Consider the following 21,235-nt stretch of genomic DNA (forward strand, 5'->3'; position numbering starts at 1 on the left):
AACCACACAGTGTTTTTGCAGAACACTTAACACAGAGAGGGTGCCCAATTTTCATCTGACTCTTCCAGTGAATATCACATACCTCGATGCTGCGTTCCACATGACTTTGAAATCACAAATTATTTTAAATTTATCACATACAAAGGAACTCCCAAGTTTTAATGCAGAGTTCTATGAACATTGTCAAATATAAGCAATAGGTTGGTCTGTTCTATTCACTTGGAATTCTGCAGCAGACAGCAAGCACTAAACAGGCAAAGGAAAAACAATTTTCCTGTAACAAAGCAGAATAGCAGAATGCAACGTGGGTTTTTACCTTGGGCAATAAACCATTTTGTCCAGCCTGGTTAAAAGAAAAAAACCCAAACAACTATGCCTCCCCACTGCCATAGACAGCACAGATCAAGATAAGAAATTACAATTTCTGACTGTTTTGAAAACAATAACTTTTCAGAGTTGATCTCAGCAGAACCATAGGAAGACAACTAAAACCAACCATGCAACAAATGTGAGGCTGCACACCACAAATATAATGCATCACCTGCTGTATTGCTTTTTGTATCTAATATTTCATTCTCTTCATCTTTTGTATCCTTACTTTCTGCCTATATTTATAATTGCAGCATATATTTTTGCCTTTACTGTTTCATATATCTCTTCATTCACAGTTCATTCACATACTTAGGCTACTTGACTTTTCATACTGTTCCAAAATGGTCTCCCTGTCTCATGCTGTCACCCCTCCTTACAAAATTTATTTCCTTTGATATGTTACAATGAAGGAAAATTAAAAAAGAAAAATGAGAAGTCTTAGAAAAGATGCAGAGGCCCCTTTCAACACCAACAATTCTGTGATTCTATTCCATAGTTTTAATACTGGATGCTATTTTATTAATATATCCCATAAACATTCCTGAATATTTATCTTACTTCAGAGTAAGGTTGGTTTATGAGACAATACCCACTCACAACTGCAATAAACTTTAAGGAAAATTTTCAACATGGCTTGAGAGCCTTACATACCTCATTACTCTTTGTAACTGGAAAAATATGTTCTATTTTTAAAGATAAAAATCAACAGGTTTTTCAACATTAGGCACAGTTTATTATATTACATGATCCAACTGTCAGCTGATGCAGATCTTTGGAATTGTGGTCATGTCAATGAAGATACATTAAAATTATTCAGATTAATACATCACATGTATTTTAATGTATTTATTATTATTTAATCATAACAATTTAAAATAGCAACATCTCCTTAGTTTTGTTGGGGTTTTAACTTTGCAACGGTAATATTACAAAGGGGAGATCAGAATAATTATTAACAAGAATGTTAAAGTTTCATCTTAGTTTTGAAAATGCTACATTACTTTTAACAGTTGAATAACGTTTGCCTAAACTAGAATATTCTGGTTTGTTGTTCCTTTCTGAATTTTCCTCACAGTCTTCCAGTGACAAAGCAATTCAAATTCATGTAATGTTTAAATGCTTCAAACAAATTCACAAAGTTGCATATTTGTTTTCTAACAGAGAAAAACTCTCTTTGTTTTTTAATATTTGTTATGATACAAGTCTCTGCTGTATGACAAAGTTCATGCATATATCTATGAAATGGGAGTAATCAGGATTACACTCCCTCTTACAGTCCTTTAAGACACATGTATGAAGAAACTTCTTTTTTTAATTTTTTCCTGCTTTTCAGAGAACTGAAAGTTATGGTTTCTAGATTTTTCTTGAAAGATTTAATTAGCTAATGTTAGGAGAAAAATATTTTCCCAAAGACAGACAATTTCAGTTTTAAACAAGTGCAGAAATTTAGTTAAGAGAGGTGAAAAAAGTGCTTCAGCTTCCACCTTCCTCATCACTGGGTACACATGTGGACTGCCCGCAGTTGTGCCACTCTGCCCATCCCTCTCTCCATGCTGAGAGGAGAAACCTAAAACCTCATCAGAATGGCTTCTGACCTCATCACTGAACTGAGAGAGGGTCCTCCACTTGGTACACTGACAGTTCTCAACCACAACAGCCTTGAAGAGCCTCCCTGCTTATTGTCTCCCCTCCCGCTTCCAGCTCTTTTGGCTTTCTCTGAGGAGAAATTCACACAAGGCTTTAGGCAGAAACTACATCCCCTTTGTCCACCTTCAGGAAAACTCTTCACAAACAGAGAGATCACTGTGTGCTACAGGTTATGCTGAGACTCTCCTTGTCTCCTACATGGATGGATATCTGATCTCATACAGAGGAAAATGCCAGTGAAACACTTCAGTGATTTAATACTTTCCCACTGATAATAATAATCACCCCAGGAGATCAACACGTGAAATAGTGGCAAAATATCTTGACAGCTGCATAAAGAAGTCCATGGCAGAGTAAAACACACAATGTCAAGACAACCTGACATGTGAAAAGCCCCTAAAAAGCAGTGCCAGCACCTGGCAGTGCTTTGGCATCACAGTTCCACACAGAAAGAGCCAGGCAGGCTGTGCTAGCCATGGGCTCCCACAGGAAGAGTTACTGCTCCATGATGACCAAGCTGGCAGCTGGGGAAACTTGGGAGCAACAGACCAATGAGCTGCAGTAAATTAGATTTACTGAAGATGCAAAGTAACACAAAGATAGAGGCGTAGTCTTGAACACACTGGTCTCACACACCCTGTTCGTTCAAGGGTTTCTGTCAGGTTTTCTGCATCCCCCACGGTCAGAAGTTCTCATATATTCATCTAACTCATGACACCTCTGACAACTCAAAGTCTAGTGCTGATGTTCTGCACCACAATCAAATCAAACTTCCTTCCCAGTTTACTACAAACACAGTGTTTTGTTCTGCATCAAAGAATAATCCTCTACATAGTGTATTGTAGATCTACAGCATATGACTGTAAAAATGTATTTCCTTTCCTGTCTGATTGTTCCCTAAATGTTATTATTAGCCTATGCCAGGGAACCTTTCTCCTACTTTAAAGTCACTACAAAACAGTCTCTGTTGCTACTTCAGAAGAGTGCTCTCACATAAAGCTACTGTCTGCTGGTAGAGTTTCATCTCTCTCCTAACCAAAAATTTGATCTAACAAGACAATGAAAAAGGAAGAAAGGTTTCCCTCCCCTGGCATAGCTGTACCCTCATGAGGGAGTTTGCATCACTGTTCTGAGGGGTCTGAACTCTTCTCAACCAACACAGAGTTATTCTACAGCATAAACCAGGCTACAAAGTTGGGACCTAGTTTGTAGTGAAGTTCCTCAATCAAGCTGTGAATATTTATTGTTAATTCCTTATAATAAACTGATAAAGCTTAGTAAACCTTCAGTAAATATTACAAATGCACTGATGATTTTCATACAAATTCCTGTTCCTCTGCTCTGTTTTCACTCATTAATAATTTCTCATGTCGTTGCTTCTTCTTGCCTCTGTTCCCAAGGCCTCTTTTACAGACTGTTTTGTTGTTTTACAAGACATAGCCATCTTTCCCAAGACCCAATCCATTTTCACATCAGCTACACTAATTGGCAACAGACCTGACACATTTCTTGATTACAAGTTAAAACACTTAGAACAAAGCTCTAAACCTTTAAAAAAAGAAAAGCAAAAATGCAGTAAAGAAAATGTCCTCAATTAAATAGTCTTTAAATGGAATTCTCTGGGAAGCAAAAGAAGAGAGAGACCGAATTGTGAAAGACCACCCTGTTGTAGTACTATTTAAATCCCCAGAGGTTTTATTTAAGAAACTGAGTGTTCTGGATTATAGTCAAAAAAGGACTTCAAGCTTTTAAAGATATATAATATTTGTTCTATTTCCATGCAAATAGTTTCTCTTTTCAGGTAACTTTAAACCAGTACAATATTAGTTTTTTCGATAAAGGTGCTGGCGTTTAAATATTTTCAGGACTTATGATAAAATCTGTATCACACAAGGTAGATGGTTCTTTCTGTAGTTGACAGACATAGTATTGCTTTAGGAATGGTATCTAGATGGGCTATCATTTCTTATTTTATTATTTTATTATCAAATTCTCCAGAATTACCAAAATTTTGCATTGTGTTATAATAAAAAAGTAAAAACAGCCAAAGAATAAAAAATGAAGCATTTAGATTTGGAAGTTGATTTCCATCAGTTTATAAGCATGTGTCATGGTCCTGGCCAGAACCAAGACATGATGCTTTGTGGAATTGTGTTTGTGGACATTTTCCTTCTCAAAATGTTTCACTTTTATTCCAATTAGTAATAAACCTGGGAGTTGGGTTATTTTTTGGGGGGGAATAGGGGAGAGGGTAAGATGTGAAAAACAAAAAACAGCACCAGAAGAAAAGAAAACAGATTAATTGATTCACCTAAAAAAAAAAAAAATCTTATTTTTGGTGATTTTTACATCAGGTTTCCTCAAGCTGTAAGTTAGTCTGAATCCTGTCTATTACTTCTTATTCTCATCACTGGTAGAAGGCCTGGGGGTTTCTACTGCAGCAGCAAGAGGTTGATACCATCAAGAAACGAGAGGAGCTAATGGGAAGCAACACTTCTGACTCCAGACCTTGCAGCAAAGAGCCATGGCCTGAACTGCTCCCATGGAAGGTTATAACGTTCCTTAAAAGAAAATCAAAGAAAGTCTTCAGCACCACATGCTAACAAAACCGTAAGATTTATTTCTTCTTGAAGAGAATTTACTGCCTGGAGGACCTACATCAATACAGATACTCTGGACCATTACAAAAAAAAAAGATTATATACTCTTTTTAAAATTTAAAGATACCACAGATGCATAAGGATTAGAAACATGTTCTAGTATTGCAAAGTAAATTGTGTGAACAAAGAAGTCGGAAAATGTCTCAGTTAAGGCCTCACCATTCTATTAACTGCTCCAATCCCCAAAACCTTTCCTCAGTATTGCAGGAAAAATGGTACCAGTTTAGATGATGCTGAAAGGACTCGCTTAGAAAGATTTTCTGAAGTAATGCAGAAATAAATATAGTAAAAAGGAAGCTTGTTAGACTTTAGAAATAAATTTAGTAAAGATAGGCTACAAATCTAACAGGTCCTACATTAGGAAAAGTAGGATATTCTCATCAATTCTATCTAGCAATTACAGGATGAGGTTTTCCACAATGCACTGAAATGTGTTGAAAAATAGATATTTATCTGATAATATTCTTCAATACACAGCTTTCTACTCTAACTTAAACCTGAAAATGTTCCTCTGTGACTCATGGAATAGAGGAACGTGATCTGGGTGACAGTATATAGATCTAGCCACAAAGGAATTATTCCATCTCTTCTTTCTGGGTAGTGACAAAACCTGAGGGAATGGCCTGAAGTTGTGTCAGGGGAGGTTTAGGCTGGATATTGGAAAAAGATTCTTTACCCAGAGGGTGATTGGCACTGGAATAGGCTCCCCAGAGAAGTGGTCACAGCACCAAGCCTGACAGTTCAAGTGTTTGGACAATGCTCTCAGGTACATGGTGTGACTCTTGGGGGTGCCCTGTGCAGGGCCAGGAGTTGAATTTCAATGATCCTTGTGGGTCCCTTCTAACTCAGGTTATTCTATGATTCTATGACCTGTTTCCCATAGATAAGTAGCAGGAAAGCAAAAGTTAAAGGCCAACAAAAGCTGAGTAGAAAAGCCAGATCATTCTCTGTGCAGAATTATTCTCACTCTCAAGCTAAATATACATATATATATATATATAAATATACATATATATATATATATATATATATATATATATATATATATATATATATATATATATATATCCCCAGAGAGAGTGAGGGATATAACAATGCAGGGACTGACTCCTATGATGAGGACCCTGCCTGTTTAGAACAGAGCAGGTGGTTTGTGTATTCAAAGGGACACATTCCTGTTGTTCACACCTCTGGCAGAGACAGCCTTGCCACAGCCCTAGTTTGCTAAGACTTGATTTGATGGAGTACTCTCAGTTTTCTTCTCATCATCTGTCCCCTCCACAATCAAATAGTGGATTGGAGAGAGGAGATTGCCCCTATTGTTCTTATTTATTATTTCTTTGACCATCATACCTGCAGGCTCTTCAGAGCATAACTCTTACCTCACTTAGAGCTGCAAACAACAAAACGAAAAGGAACTTTTCCCCAAAGGATCCAAATTCAAGTATGAGTCATGCACATTTCCTGTATGCCACAAAATCTCTTTTCCATCATTTTAATACACACTTGATTGTCCTCCACTGAGCAGGAACCCTTGAGGTAGGTGCATAGACACACGTGCCACAGTGGTACCCTGTGGTTAACATAAAGCTCTACTAGCAGGTCTCAGGACCATCGGATCCAGCTGGTCCCAAAACACATCATGGCATGAAGGCTGGCAATGTTGAGGAACAACCACTAACAAGCCCTAAAAAAACTACCACAGAAAAACTAACAAGCCCTTTAAAAAACTAGTTTATTAATAAAATCTTCCATTTAGTTTAGAATCCCACATTTTAGGTAAGAAGAAGCCAAAGAAGCATTTCAACACTAATACAGAGATGCTTGTACTGGGTTCTGTTGCTCTTTTTGTACATCTTTTACTCTCTCTCTCTATATATATATATTTAAATCCATATAAACAGGAATAGGAGAGTCACATCTCATAAATTCTGCTAAGTGTAAATAAGAACTCCACCATTTGGATGCAGTTCTAAATTTCCTAAATCTGCAAAACTGAACCGGTAAAACCTCATGAGACAGTCTGGTTTTGGGAGATTGCCAGTCCAGCAGAAATCAGGCAATATTGTCTCACTGGTCAGTTTTACGGTGTTCTGGTTTAGGGCTCTTGGTTTTTTTCCCCTGCTTCTATATCACTGGGGATATAGGAGTGCAAAAATGGGGAAAAAATAAAAGGAAAGGAAACTGAACACTTCTTTTGAACCTCAGATGTTTGTTCACATTAGGTTTGACTTGGGGCATGAGGGACTGGGTATGACATTATTTTATCCAAGCCACTGAACTTTGTTTTACATAGGAATGAAAGAAATGTTTGAAACAGAAATTATCAATATTTTCTTTTTCATACCTGCTCAGATCGTTTATCAGAAACCATGTCCTGAGGATTTTCTAGATCTTCCTCTAGTGAAAACTCAGTCATGAGTATTTTTTCCTCATAAATTTAATAACAAGATATTGTAGAGGACTTGGTTTTGGCTTCGGTTTGCTCAAGTTGGAGTTGGTTGAACAATTCTTCCCATTTTCTACTGAGATGTATTATTATTCCAGTGTTGGACACCACAGAAGACTTTATCACTCATACATGAATTTAAAACATTGAGGTTTATCAACAACCCTTTACAAGTTATACATTTTAATTAACTGGTATATTCTCTGTTTTCTGCTTTTTAAAACCTCCATTTGTAATTCTACAATAGAACTAGAGAAAATTATGGGCTTTTGTCAGAATTATACCGAATGGTTGATGTAAACTGGAGATACATTCTCATTTGCCACAAAATTCTTTAAGCCATTTCCATGTAGATATCAAGCAAATGGTGCTAATCCTTCCAGTGTAGCTCTTCATGTATGTCAGACAGCATCCAAACAGTAGTTCAAGGGATGTGCCAATTTACTTTAGCAAGGAAAGGGTATTTCTTATGATACTAGAGCCCGAACCAGGAAAGACAAAGGAGAAAGAGTGACCTCTCCTGGCACCATGAAAAATCTAAAGCTGCTTCCTATTAGAAACAAAGGGGTTGGAAAGAAGGAGAGAGTTGGATTTGAACAAGTAAATGTTTTTTTCAAATGTAAACACTGTTCATCTCACAGGAAAATTCAAATTCTCACCTGATTTTAGGAGTTCAATAACAATGAGCAGGCAATGAGATGACAGTTTGGTAAAGTTTAATGAGGATAATTATTAATAAAAAGCAGCTAATATGCCCTGAAAAAGCTTTCTTCTGGGCTTTGTGTGCTCATTTGGCCTAATTATTTTTGATGTTTTGCCCATCAAATAACGAATGTGCAGCTTGTGAAATGTCAGATATAATTAGAACAAATAAAGCTGTAGCATGAACATCCAAAAAGCCTCCAACATCCATTAGCAAAAATTCTCTTTAGGATCCATTTACACAGCAGCAGGGGCAGGCATTTCACAGGTAGGAAAGTTGGTACACAGGTAACAGACAAAGTTTTGAAGTAAAACAAAAGTGCTTGAGAGATTTCTGGTGAGTAATAATGCTCTGTGCTTTGTTAAGGGTATCCATTCACAGATCTTAGAGAAATGCCTTAATTTCCCTGGGATTCAGTGGTAAAACAGGGACATACAAATACTATTTTTATATTTCTCTTATCATCTCCCATGGAGTAACATATGTGGCATCCCTGCTAAGTTAATGATTTACTGAATCAATAGTGGAGTCAATTAAAGGTATAGAATACATGTATGTAATGTGGGATATTGAACTCACTGGTTCATTCAGCCTTGCTCCACGTGTTCTGCATTGCAGTTGTGCTGCTATTGCAAGGCTCACAGGTTGCTTAGAGGACTCAGTTTACTGCACTTCATCAGTCTCTTCAAGAATGTTCAAGACAGCATCCCTTTTCTTCAAAGCAGAAATTATTTGCTCCTTTGCACCACCACCTAACCAGCATTGCTCTTAAGTAACCGATCACTCCTCTTTTATTGCTGGCGTGCAACCAGTATTTGTTTGGAAGAGCACAGTAAGGCCAGGTTAAAGAAATAAGCATTGCTGTCATGTAATTCTGCTTTTAACATGCAGAGGGAACACCTGGGAGTTCAGATCAAACAAAATATCCAAGATATTTTCCGTCTAACCAAACTTAAGAAAGGGTTTTCCACCTGTCTCCTATGATGACAGAAAGTTCTGGATCTAAGAAAGTAAGATTTAGCCACGCAACCAGGCTCTGAGATCTAGACAGCAGCATACTGATTCAGTTCAAGAAACTCCTTTTTCTTTCTTTTTCTAATGCCAGGAAAACATACATGTACATATTATTAGGAAGAAGGGCTAAGGTCACTTTTGAAGAAGCCATGACTGCACTGCAACTTCCACAGTTTCAATTAGTCTCTTATCCATCCTATTTTGTTCTACAGGAAATGCCTTTCACACTTAGTGAGTTTTGGGTATTCCTACAGTGATCCCTCAGTATCCAGGGAAAAATTCTCTTACAACTTGGTCAGCAAGCTCAGAACTCTGGTTTCAGGTACCTCCTGTTGATGAGTACCTGCAGCACCCACCTTGCGCTGATGTGCAGAATTTCTGCAGTTCAGAAATTCAACTCATGCCTGGGATCCCATGATAGAACTACTAATACAATCAAAAAGCTATTCAGGAGAATATCTTTACACTCTTCCAGAACTGCACCAGGAAAAAAAAAAAGAAAAAAAGTTGCTATTCTGAGTAGACAGGAAGACACAGAATATTGCCAAAAGAAGCAAGAAATCAGGCTGCTTAAAATACTAACGGAGACACTCAGATTCCTGCCATTACAGACAGAGATCTTGCAGTCAGAATTATATGAGTGACCAGTGACTCTGATTCTTAACAGAAATAGGGAAGGGAGGCCAAGAGGAAACAAGAAGAAGGGGTATGAAGATACAAATTTTCCATCAGAGAATAATATTAAACACTTGCTACTGGAAAAACATTATGAAACTAAGATGCCAGAAATCTTTCCAACATTACCCTATCACATCATAAAACTCAGTGTAGATCAGAAACTGGCTTCACAGAACTTCAAAGTTCCAATAGGAAAAACTCCCTTAATGCAAATTAATTAGGTGTTCCTCTGCCTGGAGCCAAGCAAGTCAGCATTCAAAACAACCCAAGATGTTGTGCTTCCAAAGCCATATAACTTCAAGTGTCAAAGTACCAAGGACTGTGAAGCTTTCTGCCTGCAACTGTACCCTGAACCAGCTACAATATTTTATCATATTCTTCACTGCTGCTAGAAATTAAAAATTAATATACCATCCAACCTAAACAAGATGGAAGCAGCAATTCCCATTCACTCGAAAATTATTTAAAAAATCATATAAACCAGTCATAGATGACAAGAGGTACAGACTGATATTGCTGCCATCAGCAAGAACTACAGCTAAACCACAAGAAAGAAAATAAATTGCATTAAAAGCAATCAATCAGATGTAAAATCAAATAAAGAAACCATGCTGCAAAATACAGCCTGTGAAGCACAGAAAGTTCTAATGCAGGGATATGTGCTGAAACCAGCTGTGATCCCTACAACACTGAGTTCCAGGGGGATGGGGAAGATCATCCCTGTCGGTTGCAGTTGCCAGAAAAAAATGTTAAACCAAGAGGAATGAGGGAGGTCCAAAAACCAGGGCTTATCCAATTTTCCCATTTCTTGAATTTGAAGATAGTATTCTGGTGACATTTTATTCAGCTTTGTCTCTTCTCTATAACTAAAGAGAGACTTTGAAAGCAGAAGTGACTGTTCAGCAATTGTCTTTCACTGCAAATTTAGTGTTCTGCATCTCTTTAGTTACACAAAATCAACATATCAATACAAAATTATTGCTTTGGAAATAAGCATTCAGGGGTTAAAGTCAACTGCTATTTAGCAATTGTGTGACTGCATAGGAGAGAGATTTCCCTTTAGCTCAAAACAAATGCTTCTCCCAAATAACGATGTTATTTCACGTTCCCATGAGAAAATCTCTGTAGGGAATGATCTGAGTGAGCAGATCCACCGTACAGAATATCCTACATTTTGAGTCCATGTCAGAGAGAAGCAGCTGCTTTCCCAAAATAGCTAAAATCATGCTCTGGCACTGCTGCCTCTTCCAACTGTTTCTGTGATTTTTGTCTGCTTTTGATCTGAGTGATGGAATCATTTTCAGTGAGGTTGTTGTAGTAAATTTCAACCCTCCCTTGTTTGCCTTTAAAATGTGGAATCCTTAAAACACACACACACACACTTTCCAGTAAGATCTTTCAAAGTATGCTATTTTGTTTGTTTCTTTGAGGGATTTTTTTTTAATCCAGGCAAAGAATAAAATAGGCAACAGATTTTTAGTAGGTTTTATCCAAGTAGGAATGAAAGAGCTGGAGAATTATCTGTGCTATATCATAATTCATTTCTGAGATAATTACAAAAAAATTACCAGGCATTCAGGTAATTTCAGATTCCCTAAATGCATACAGATGGCTGTCTCCGAGCTACTGCATTTTGAATTTCAAGGAAAACTGCCTCTGTTTGCCCCCAACTGCTGCTCCACTCACTGAATATATTAGAGATCAGATTTCAGATGCCTCTTTCTTTAATAAAATGACACAGCCCAATCCAGCAAAATCCTGCACTTAATGGCCTCTCAAGGTATTCAGTGCTTCACACAAAGTGATCGGGTGTGTGTAAGGTGATTACCACAGCAAAAACTGTCTCTGCAATTTGAAAAATGTACAGAGATGAGGAACTTTTCACTCAGTAGCCAAGAGAAGACCATTATATCATCAGCAGCAACTGAGAGCAAAGAAAGGTGACTCTAATCACATTTTTACTGGGCTACAAATGAGGAATAAAACCTAGAACCAGGTAACACTTTCCCAAAAAACAATATCCCTCAGGATTTGAAGGGAACCCATCACACACTCCAGCTGGGAAAGCAATGACCATCACCCAAACAGAAATGTGGGGTGCAGGGCAAGGCTGTTGTGCCAGCACAGTTCTAAGGAGCATATTCAAAGGTGTGATAACACCACTGAGTTTGGGGGAATGATCAGGCTTATGAGTGATGCTGGAGGGGCATTTTCAAAGAGATGGGTTAAATTTAGAAGTCAGTTATCCTCAGACAAGAGGGGAACACTTAATTCAGTAAGAAACTCTTGTCCACTGCAGTAATTCATAAAATTTTGTTAATGCAAAACAGTTATGCAGAGCACAGTCAAGACAAGGACATCTGACCACACCAACTGTTGAGAGAAACAGTAGCACCATAATGATGTCTAAACAGTCAAGATAATTGGACCTTCTGCCACGACTGACTCCCCCCCTTGATATTCCACAAAACCAGAAGTTCAAAATACACTCAGTCTCAAAATGCAACACCCTGTGTACAGATACATTTTCTGTGAGGAAACTATTACGATCCGACTTTTCTTTGTCTCCTGTAGGAACAGGATATCATGGACCAGGTAGAGCAACTCCAGCCTTTGTGCAGATGTCTGGATTGCCAGACCAGGCTCTCTCAACTCCTGTGGGACAACCCACTCCTACTGAGTGCTTCATTCTGGTACCTTCCATCAATGAGGACTTACACCAGCCCCTGGAAAGGGTGGAACATGTCCTGCTGCAGTACCTTATCTTTCTCATCCCTAAGGCATGAATACCAAAGTCTGATGGGTGGTTAAGTGGCTAAATTCATTAGTGGTTACAAAATATGTTATATTCCTCAACTGGAAGACTTGTAACTGCAAAATAATCTACTATTTGCTTTGGCAATAGTACTTCTATTTTTAATCTGGCAGCGAATAATTGGCAATTGCTTGCCAAAGATAGACAGCCAAAAATAATAGTCACCAAGGCCAAAAGAAAACTAGAGCAGAAGAACCCATTATTTAATCACAGAAACTATTTTCATATAGTGAATAAAATATTTAAATAAAGTATATGATGGAAAAGATACACATTTGAAGGCATCTATGATATGAGATTTGCTCATAATGAAATAGTTGTGAGGAATTACAAGTATTCTACTGTATTTGTTTAGCTACAATTACATTTATTTTGCTCTGTTACTGTTTACCACCCCTTGCACTGTGGCACATGCCCTCAAAACAAGGTCAGGCACTGCACATAATGGAGGATGCTCATCACATCCCCAGCCCAGGTTCTCAGCTTAGTTTAGACAGATGAAACATAGAGACTCTTCACTTTAACTGTCACGAATTTATGTCTAAATCATTCGTTTGTCATCTAATTTAACTTTTATGAGGAATCACTTTAAAAACTGAAATAATTCACTTGTACCTTGAATTTCTATGAAAGATTAATGCTGTTAAGGAAAAAAAAAGTTCAAAAGATAGACTGATTTAGAACTGTCTGCTTAAGATTATACAGAAATCCAATCAGTTACATTCTCTACTCAGACTGAACCTGCACCAAGTTTCCCAATAACTTCCTAAGAAGGTTTTATTTAATCAGGAACAAGTTCCATGGAGCCCCAAAGGTCACAGTTTAGAAGGATTATCTGACCTAGACTTTGTATAAAGCAGATGGCTCTGCTTTATGGCAATTAGTAAGCAGGAACTGTGGTATCTGGTTATATCTTCTGATTCTCTGTTTATATGAAGTTATGTGAAACTGGAACCTCTTTGAAAGTCAAGCTGTGTGGAAACCATTTAAGACTATTTCATTTCTAATTATGGGCCTGATAAAGCCATTTTCATGCAAGAGTAGGATCAATGCAGAGGCTGTCAAACTTGTGAACATCCATCCATTGGTGAGTGGTCTGACTCTTTCAAAGGCTATCACAAAGATAACCTTGACGTGGGGAATGAGAATCTCACTTTAAAGAAAATGTAAACCCTATCTACAGAGTTTAAGTCAATCTTTCCATGCAGCTTCAGTGTAATAACAGTGGTTCTTAACTGATGCTGTTCTCTTTAAACTTGCATATTTATTATCAAAAGCAGAGCTTGAAAATATTAATTTTTTACTCCCTTTCATTTCCCACTCACCCAAAAATACATACATCTCCCATCACCTATAAGGACAACTGAAATGGGGAACTAAATTGAATTTTTAAGCCAATTCTTGATGGGTTCTCACACAGATGCAAGGTGGACTGGTTTGCCAGGCCAGTCACATACAGAAATGGACATTTTTCTCTCCCTTATCTCAGGGTATGTGTGGTCAAGCTCTACCACAACTGGCATAAGCCACCTCTACTCCAAAGGGATGAAACTATGCTGGAATGTCACTAGGTCTGAACTAATCCTATCTGGACTTCTGGTGAATTTTATTAGTTCAGGCCTAGCATGATAAGAACTCTAAGAGTTCTGTGTCAGTATAGCTGACCAGCTTCCACACCAGCTGATTTCAGCTTCAGGGCTTTGAATATGGGGGAAAGAAGTGCCCAAGTGTCTTCAGCTGAGAATCCAGGCCTGAACTAAACTCTCAGCACTCTAAGCACAATATCATCCTCCTCATCTCTGCTTCTCACAGCCTGCTCCACTCAGATGGACTTTTGGAATCAGTAAGACAGCAATACCACTGCTGTGCATGGTGGGAAGTCTTCCCCGTAAGAGGAAAAGAAATCTCCATGTTTCCTTATCTCAGTTTTTCCCTCCAGAAGATAACAAAAAACAAAAAAGCATTAACTGTAATTTAGTGAAATTTATGTATGAAGTATGTGGGAGGCTTTACAAACCCAAATTGCCTTTACTCACACATATAGAACAAGCTTTATGTAAGATTCAGATATTTTCAAGCAATCCATTATGTTCCAACATCTGAAGAGAAAAATATTTGCGAACTCAATCACTGATTTTAAATATGTTCTTGTACCACTCTGTGCTTTAGAATTGATTTCAGAAAAGAAAGTACAATTCAGGCAATCAATTGACTTACATAAAAATCACATACACATCTAAAAAAGAACATCAGATACATATTTTAAGTCTGAAAATATTATGGGAAAAGGCAGATGCAGAACTGCTACTATCATACAGGAAAACTATTAAACTATTGTATCCCAGTGGTATCTGAAATAATTTGAAGAAAATATTTTAAAAATTCAATCCTAAAAATGTTTCCACTGGACTAGAACTGCCCAGTATGGTCAGGAGTTTGCACAGCCCTAGACAAAGTGGTCTCCTCAGTTAAGGACTGAGATGTGCCAACAAAAAACATGAATGGCCAAGAGCTGGTTTTACTACTGGTGCAGTAGAACTGCTGATATCCCTCTGCCAACTGACGTGACAGGCCTAAAATTCAGAAATTTTGGATTTAAAAAAACCCCGACAAACATCACTTTACAAACAACTACAGATTAACATTCTTATTGCCTCTTGGGACCAATTTGTGTTACCCTCACAGATACGTGGAAATATTTTCCTGCTTGTGAAGTTTCACTCATTTTGCTGTATCTGATTTTGAGCCCACTGGGAACAGCAGCAGCCGGGAGGAAACTGCCCCTGCAAAAGCAACAAGGAGCTTTCTATCAGGTCTTGTGAGGCAAGTCCAGCACTGAGGAAACCCTTCCAACAGCATCAGAGAATGTTAACTGTAGACCTCACTAGGCTGCACAGATGAAGTGTAGAGCATCCTGAATAAATGGTTTCGTGATACATTATGAGAAAGGCACCAGCAGTAAATGATGAGCAGAACAGGTCCAGGGCAATTTGTGGCATGCATAGAATGTAAATGCTTCTACAGTGTAATCAGTAAAATGCATTCCTAACAAATATTGATGGCAGAAGACAGCTTAAAATTGTGTTGATGGAATAAAGAAAGATAAATGCAGTAACTCTGTAATCACAATCAATATCACTAAAATGGCTGGTGTAGATTACGACTTTCATCTAAGTTTCTTGCAAAGTATATCAAAATTCCAAACTAAACCTAGAAATTTAGTCCTGGTCTTCCTGTATTTCCATATATTATTATTTCCACACCATCATAGAAGACTTGGGCATACAGACACAACTGAAATTGGTTGAGTCTCTCTAGTTTAACAAATTACTATCCATAGTTAAGCCATAGCAGTGAGACAAATTGGCTCTTAACTCACAAGATTTGCAAAGAAAAACTTTTAAGAGTACATTTCATGATCATTTAATCTAAATGGGCTGTTTCACAACTGAGAGTTGGCTAAAAGCACATGTGCAGAGGAATTACTTGGACTAACCTGTTGGTAGCACCCTTTTAAAGCACAGTAACTTAAAGACTTTTCACTTTGTGACTAAAAGTTAAGTCAATGTGAATCTTGCTTAGTTTTCTTCCAAATCAACCAATCTCATTTATAATTGGTTAAATTATTGGTTTCATTATTTGTTTCATATATGCAACTCTCTCATTCAGAGTTGTTTCTCCTGTATTAACACATGTATGTAACTTTTCCTGACAACCTGTGTGTAATGGATTCTATCACTTTCTGCTGGCTGAAGGGTTTCTCTCCAATTACTATGAACAGGAGGAAAGGTGAGATTTCCTTTGCACAATATGTAGCAATTGAAAGTACAAAAATATCTTCTCTATCACAATATTCCCCACTCTCAGAAAAGAGTATCAATGTTAAATAGAACACAAAACCATAGTCTTCCAACCTAAGTGTAGAACTAGGCAATGGGGAAAAATTAAGTTGTGGGATGAGAGAAAAAGAGAGAGAAGGATGTAACATCTGGTTGGTTCAGGGGAACAAAGGTGGCTGCAGCAGTGCCCTGATGTCAGGTCTGAACATCTGCAGCTCATCACCTCTGTTACACAGTTACACACATGCACTCTGTCCCATGGCTTCACTCAGCCTCACACTCCTCTGCTCTTTTTGACATTATGAGCTCTTTCAAGAAAGGAGGCTCTGTCAGGTATTGAAAAGTGCCTGAAGATGGAAAGTGCTTTTGTAAGGTTGATATGGCAGTCAGCCCTCTCTGACTGCACAACCACTACTACCTGTAGGAACCTAAGGGACTTTAAATGCATGTTGTCTGTGCCTTCTACAATACACAGTGTAAACCCAGACTCCATAAATTACAATCTGCCAGCAGTGGAACACATGTGGCCCTTTTTCCCTCTCTGAGCACTCCCACTGCAGTCATGCTGATGAGTCAGCAGTGCTGGTTGTATGATAACCACACTCAGGTGCTTAAGCACTTACAGGCTCAGGAACAACTTTGGAAAGAGACTAAACAATTTTGATAAGGGATTTTTTTTAAAAAAAAACAGTGAGGAGACAGGTCAAGATGCTCAGCTGCTGAAAATGAGTAGTCAGCTTCAGTGACAGTTCCATGACATACAGCAGGGCAATATCTTGCCTTTATACCTCTTAAAGTAAGTAAATCTGATCAATAGATAATTTACTGTTAAAAAAAATACAACCAAAATTAAGTCTATTTCAAAGATAAGTTTTCATTTTGCAGGAAATTGTTAAGAAATTGAGTCATTCAAACTGCACTTTAATTTTCCTTCACAAAGATTGTGCATATGCTTTAATTTTAGTTATTTGAAAAGTTATACTGTGAGGTTGGAACAAATAACAAAATTTTGAAACCATTTTAGGATAAACTGCACTCTCCATTTTACATGGCATAGCCAGAATGGAAAGGTCTTCCAGCATCTCTGTCCACATAAGCATTCTTTAATTCTAATGTTAAAATTGTGTTGTCTCTGAGTTCAAATTGCTAATGTGATAGATTCTGGTAAGAAAAGAAAGTCCCTTTCTGCTGGCATATACTTCTCTGCATGTAATGAAAAATAAAAGATCCAGAATCCTGGACATAGTTTCAGTATGGACATAGTTTCAGGATTACCAAATCAAGTTAATAGCTTTAAACTATTTCCCTTAAACATGTTAAAACACATATTGTATAATTTTAAAAAGAACAATTAATCTCAATGCTAAGCTAAGATTTACACCTTATTAAAGCAAAATGTTCCTTAGTTTCAACTTTGCTGTGTGTGATTAGAATATGTACAACTAATATATAAGAATAAGTAACAGCTTGCTCATAGTTTCTATTTTCTCCAAGCTATTTTCTTCATCTTCTCCAGGGCCAAATATTTATTGGCTAAAATTAATGCACCCCAAAATTAATGCATCTCAGTTAGTAAGATATACTTCAGGGCAATTGCAGAAACAAGTATGATCCTACTAACTTCCCAGCAGAGTTTATGCAAAAATATGGATTTTTACCTTTTCTGTTTCAGTTTGACATTCTTGCCAAGTATCAGTTTCCTTGTACTTCAGTTGTTTTATTACTGGTAGGAACCACACACTAAAACCTCTACATGTACAGAATTTTGTCACTGTGTTTCTGAGCTGACACTAAACACGATGTGACATCAAACCTTACACAGTTTCTCTTTCCGTGTTGAATGCAGTCACAAAATTGCACTGAAAGTAGAATAAGTTTTGAAATGTCACCCAAAAGACTCTCTCTACTGAGACTTCAGACACCTCTCCTCATGCCTAAAATGTGGATGCTAGTGGGTCAGGAAGCAAGAAGTCATTATTCAAACAATATCATGACCATTAGTCATCAGTCTCAATACATCTGGAAATGCTACCTCTGTAAGTACTCTTTTGACACTTAAAGATGGACCCAATCATTTTGATGAACATGAGGGAATTCGTCTATCAAAGTATGTGGCAACTGAAACAACATCACTCTGTTATCTATGATTAAAAAAAAAAAAAAAACAAAAAAACCTCTGTAAATAAACTTTTTAAAAAGGAGAAGAGGCCACAAAACAGAGAAGGGAAGGACTGGAAATAAAAATGAACTATTTTCCTAAGCCTTAAATCAAATTTGAAAACTGTCATTTGTCCAATTAAAACAGTTTCTTTTTCTTATTCATTTTCATGCATTTCTGGGTTCTGGCAAGGATCAGGAAGCCAAGCAGCAAGATAACTTGAAAAGACTGTATATACCTTTGCTTGGGAACAAGACCTAAAAGAAAGATCTTGGAGAAGCTTCCTCTCAAGATTTCTCTACCTAGCTTTGTAATTTAATAATAAGATTTTTCCACAGTCTAAGAATTCGATTTGGCACAAGAATCTCAGACAAGTTAGATAAGATTTAGAAGATTTTTCCAAGTTTTTTGGTGCTCCTCCAAGCCAAAGTTAATTGTTCTGAATTTCCACAAGTATCCATGCAATAGAAATGTAATAGTAATATTTCATGCTTTGCAAAAACAAATGCTATCAGGGTTTAACAGACAAATCATGGTAAATGCTCAGAATACAGGGATGAGAGTAAATAAATTAATTGGAAATTAAAGAAAATAATAATTGAAAATGGTTTACAATATTCCATGGTGATTTCATGCCTTATTAAAAGATTTACAGCAAAGTGATATTTAGCATCAGCATAAGGAAGAGTGAACGAGAACTGATTCAGAGAAAAAGCCTCAAAATCACCTATATTTCCTCCCATATGAACTTCGTCTCACCATCTTTTATCATGAGACTGACTGAGCCCAAATTTCTGTAGACTTACTAATATCTGACAGAATATAGCCTGAGGTGATACAAGAGCAGACTGAGAGGAAAGCTGTGCAGTTCTATCCACACAAGAACATTTTGAAAAGGCAAACAACATTTTCCATGTTTCAACGAACCCATTCCTTTAGGGTGGATGGAGAGTGATCCCTGAGAGAATGACACACAGCCAGTTACCACTCCTACATGTATCCTGCACTCTGGGAGTGAGACTCATACTGCTGGGCATCTTTACAGAAAAGGTGGGGAAGATAGAAAGGATGGAAAGAATTGGGGAAGCCCCCAGTTCTCCAGATCCAAAAGGAAAAAGGAATCTAATTTCTCATTGGCCTTTGGGCAATTTAACAATTGTACACGTAACATTCACATGCAGGTCCAATGTTAAAACAGTCTTTCCAGGAGTAAACCAGTCCTCTGCTCTATCAGGAACTGTACAGAATTTAAGAAATATAGAGTCAGCTCCTAACACACAGCAAGCCAGGGCCAAAGCCCAGCGATGTACAATGCCCATTAGCACAGCTGCTTCCTCAGCACCACTGTCACTTTGCCTCGGGCTGATTTCAAGTACAATATCTTTAGCAGAGAGAGAGTGGAAAAACTGCAAGGACATCATTGATCTGACAACACTCCTGCTACTCACTTAAGTTTCTTTCCACTCCATCAGCAGAATCTGTACCAGTTCTCCTTCATGGCTTTACCCTTTGCCTTTCTAAAGCCAGGCTCCCTCGTTCTCTGCCTGCAGCATTAACAGCAGTCACACGAGCCCAGTGCGAGGATGACAGGGACAGGAGCTCACAAACACTGATTGATGAGGCACTTCCTAAGGAAGCAGAAGCAAGTAATAAAGATGACCTTAAGACATGATTTATGTGTGTTTGGCAATTGAGGCACATACTCATACTGTAGAGTAGCTAGAGACAGGGGCAGGCAGAGTGCATGCTGGTGATCTATCAGAAAAACTCTGGCTCAAAGCGAAGAACTGGTTATTCAGCTCAGGCCACAGAGAGTAGAATATGGAGCAAGTGCAGCATCAGAAATAAATGCAGAGATATATTTAATCTTATTTTGTCCTTGTTGAAACTAAAAAATTAAAGTGTTTCAACTAACTTGGAAAAAAAACCAATAAATAAAAGCAAAAATAATTCAGAATCAAAAAAATACCGCTTCTGAAGAATTTTTGAGGAAATGAACTCTGAAAACATGGGATTAAAACATTAATATGACTCTGATCTCACTAACAAGATAAAAGACTCCAAAATCATTGTCTTTCCACCATAAAGGGAGGAGAAACCTTAACCTGGAGCTCACACAGACAAAAGTAAATTCTCCAAAACTCAGGTAAGGAAATAGTAGGGTACTATCTGTCACTCCTGGATTTGGGTACAGCATCTTATAGGCCCCTGTGATACACAACCCAAAACCAGGAAGTTCTACTGCTGTTTTTGTCTTTGGTTTTCAAGGTAAAATCATTTAAGAATCTGGTAAAGAGCTCCAGCTTGTTAAAATTTTAGGGAGGTTTTGTGTAACCAGTCACAGAAAATATGTCAATTTTTTTATACAAGATTTTCTACCATTGAAATCTTGGCAAGTGCCAAAACAACTTTTCCAGTTTATTTATTCCCATTTTGAACATACTTGTTTGTTCACATTCCTTGGCCCTTGCAATAAAGAAGGTTTCCCAGCAACAACAGAATTATAAACGTAATCAATACTGGACAATACCTGCAAATATCTTAACTTGCTGTTCATAAAAATAAGAATTCTGCCCCAGACATGGTTCTTGAAACACTACCATGATGCTGCCCAGAAGGAGAATTGCACCGTCTGTATGGGGTGTGCAATCAAAAGAGCTCAAACCTCAGAAATGGCAAACACACTGCTCACAACTGAGCTCCCGAGTCTGTGAACAGAACCACTGAGTGAGAACTGTTTGGTGAGTAATGACTCAACCAGACAAAACTGTAAGTCTCTAAGTGATTCATGGAAAAGGAAGTTGTGTCAGACACTGCTGAATTATGTGTGGTGAGCACTGTTGGAGCACACCAACTCTGCATCATTTCTGCAATGCCCATGACTGAAGCATTTGCACCCT

The sequence above is a fragment of the Chiroxiphia lanceolata genome, chromosome 10, assembly GCF_009829145.1.
Source record: "Chiroxiphia lanceolata isolate bChiLan1 chromosome 10, bChiLan1.pri, whole genome shotgun sequence".
NCBI classification, from domain to species: Eukaryota; Metazoa; Chordata; class Aves; order Passeriformes; family Pipridae; genus Chiroxiphia; species Chiroxiphia lanceolata.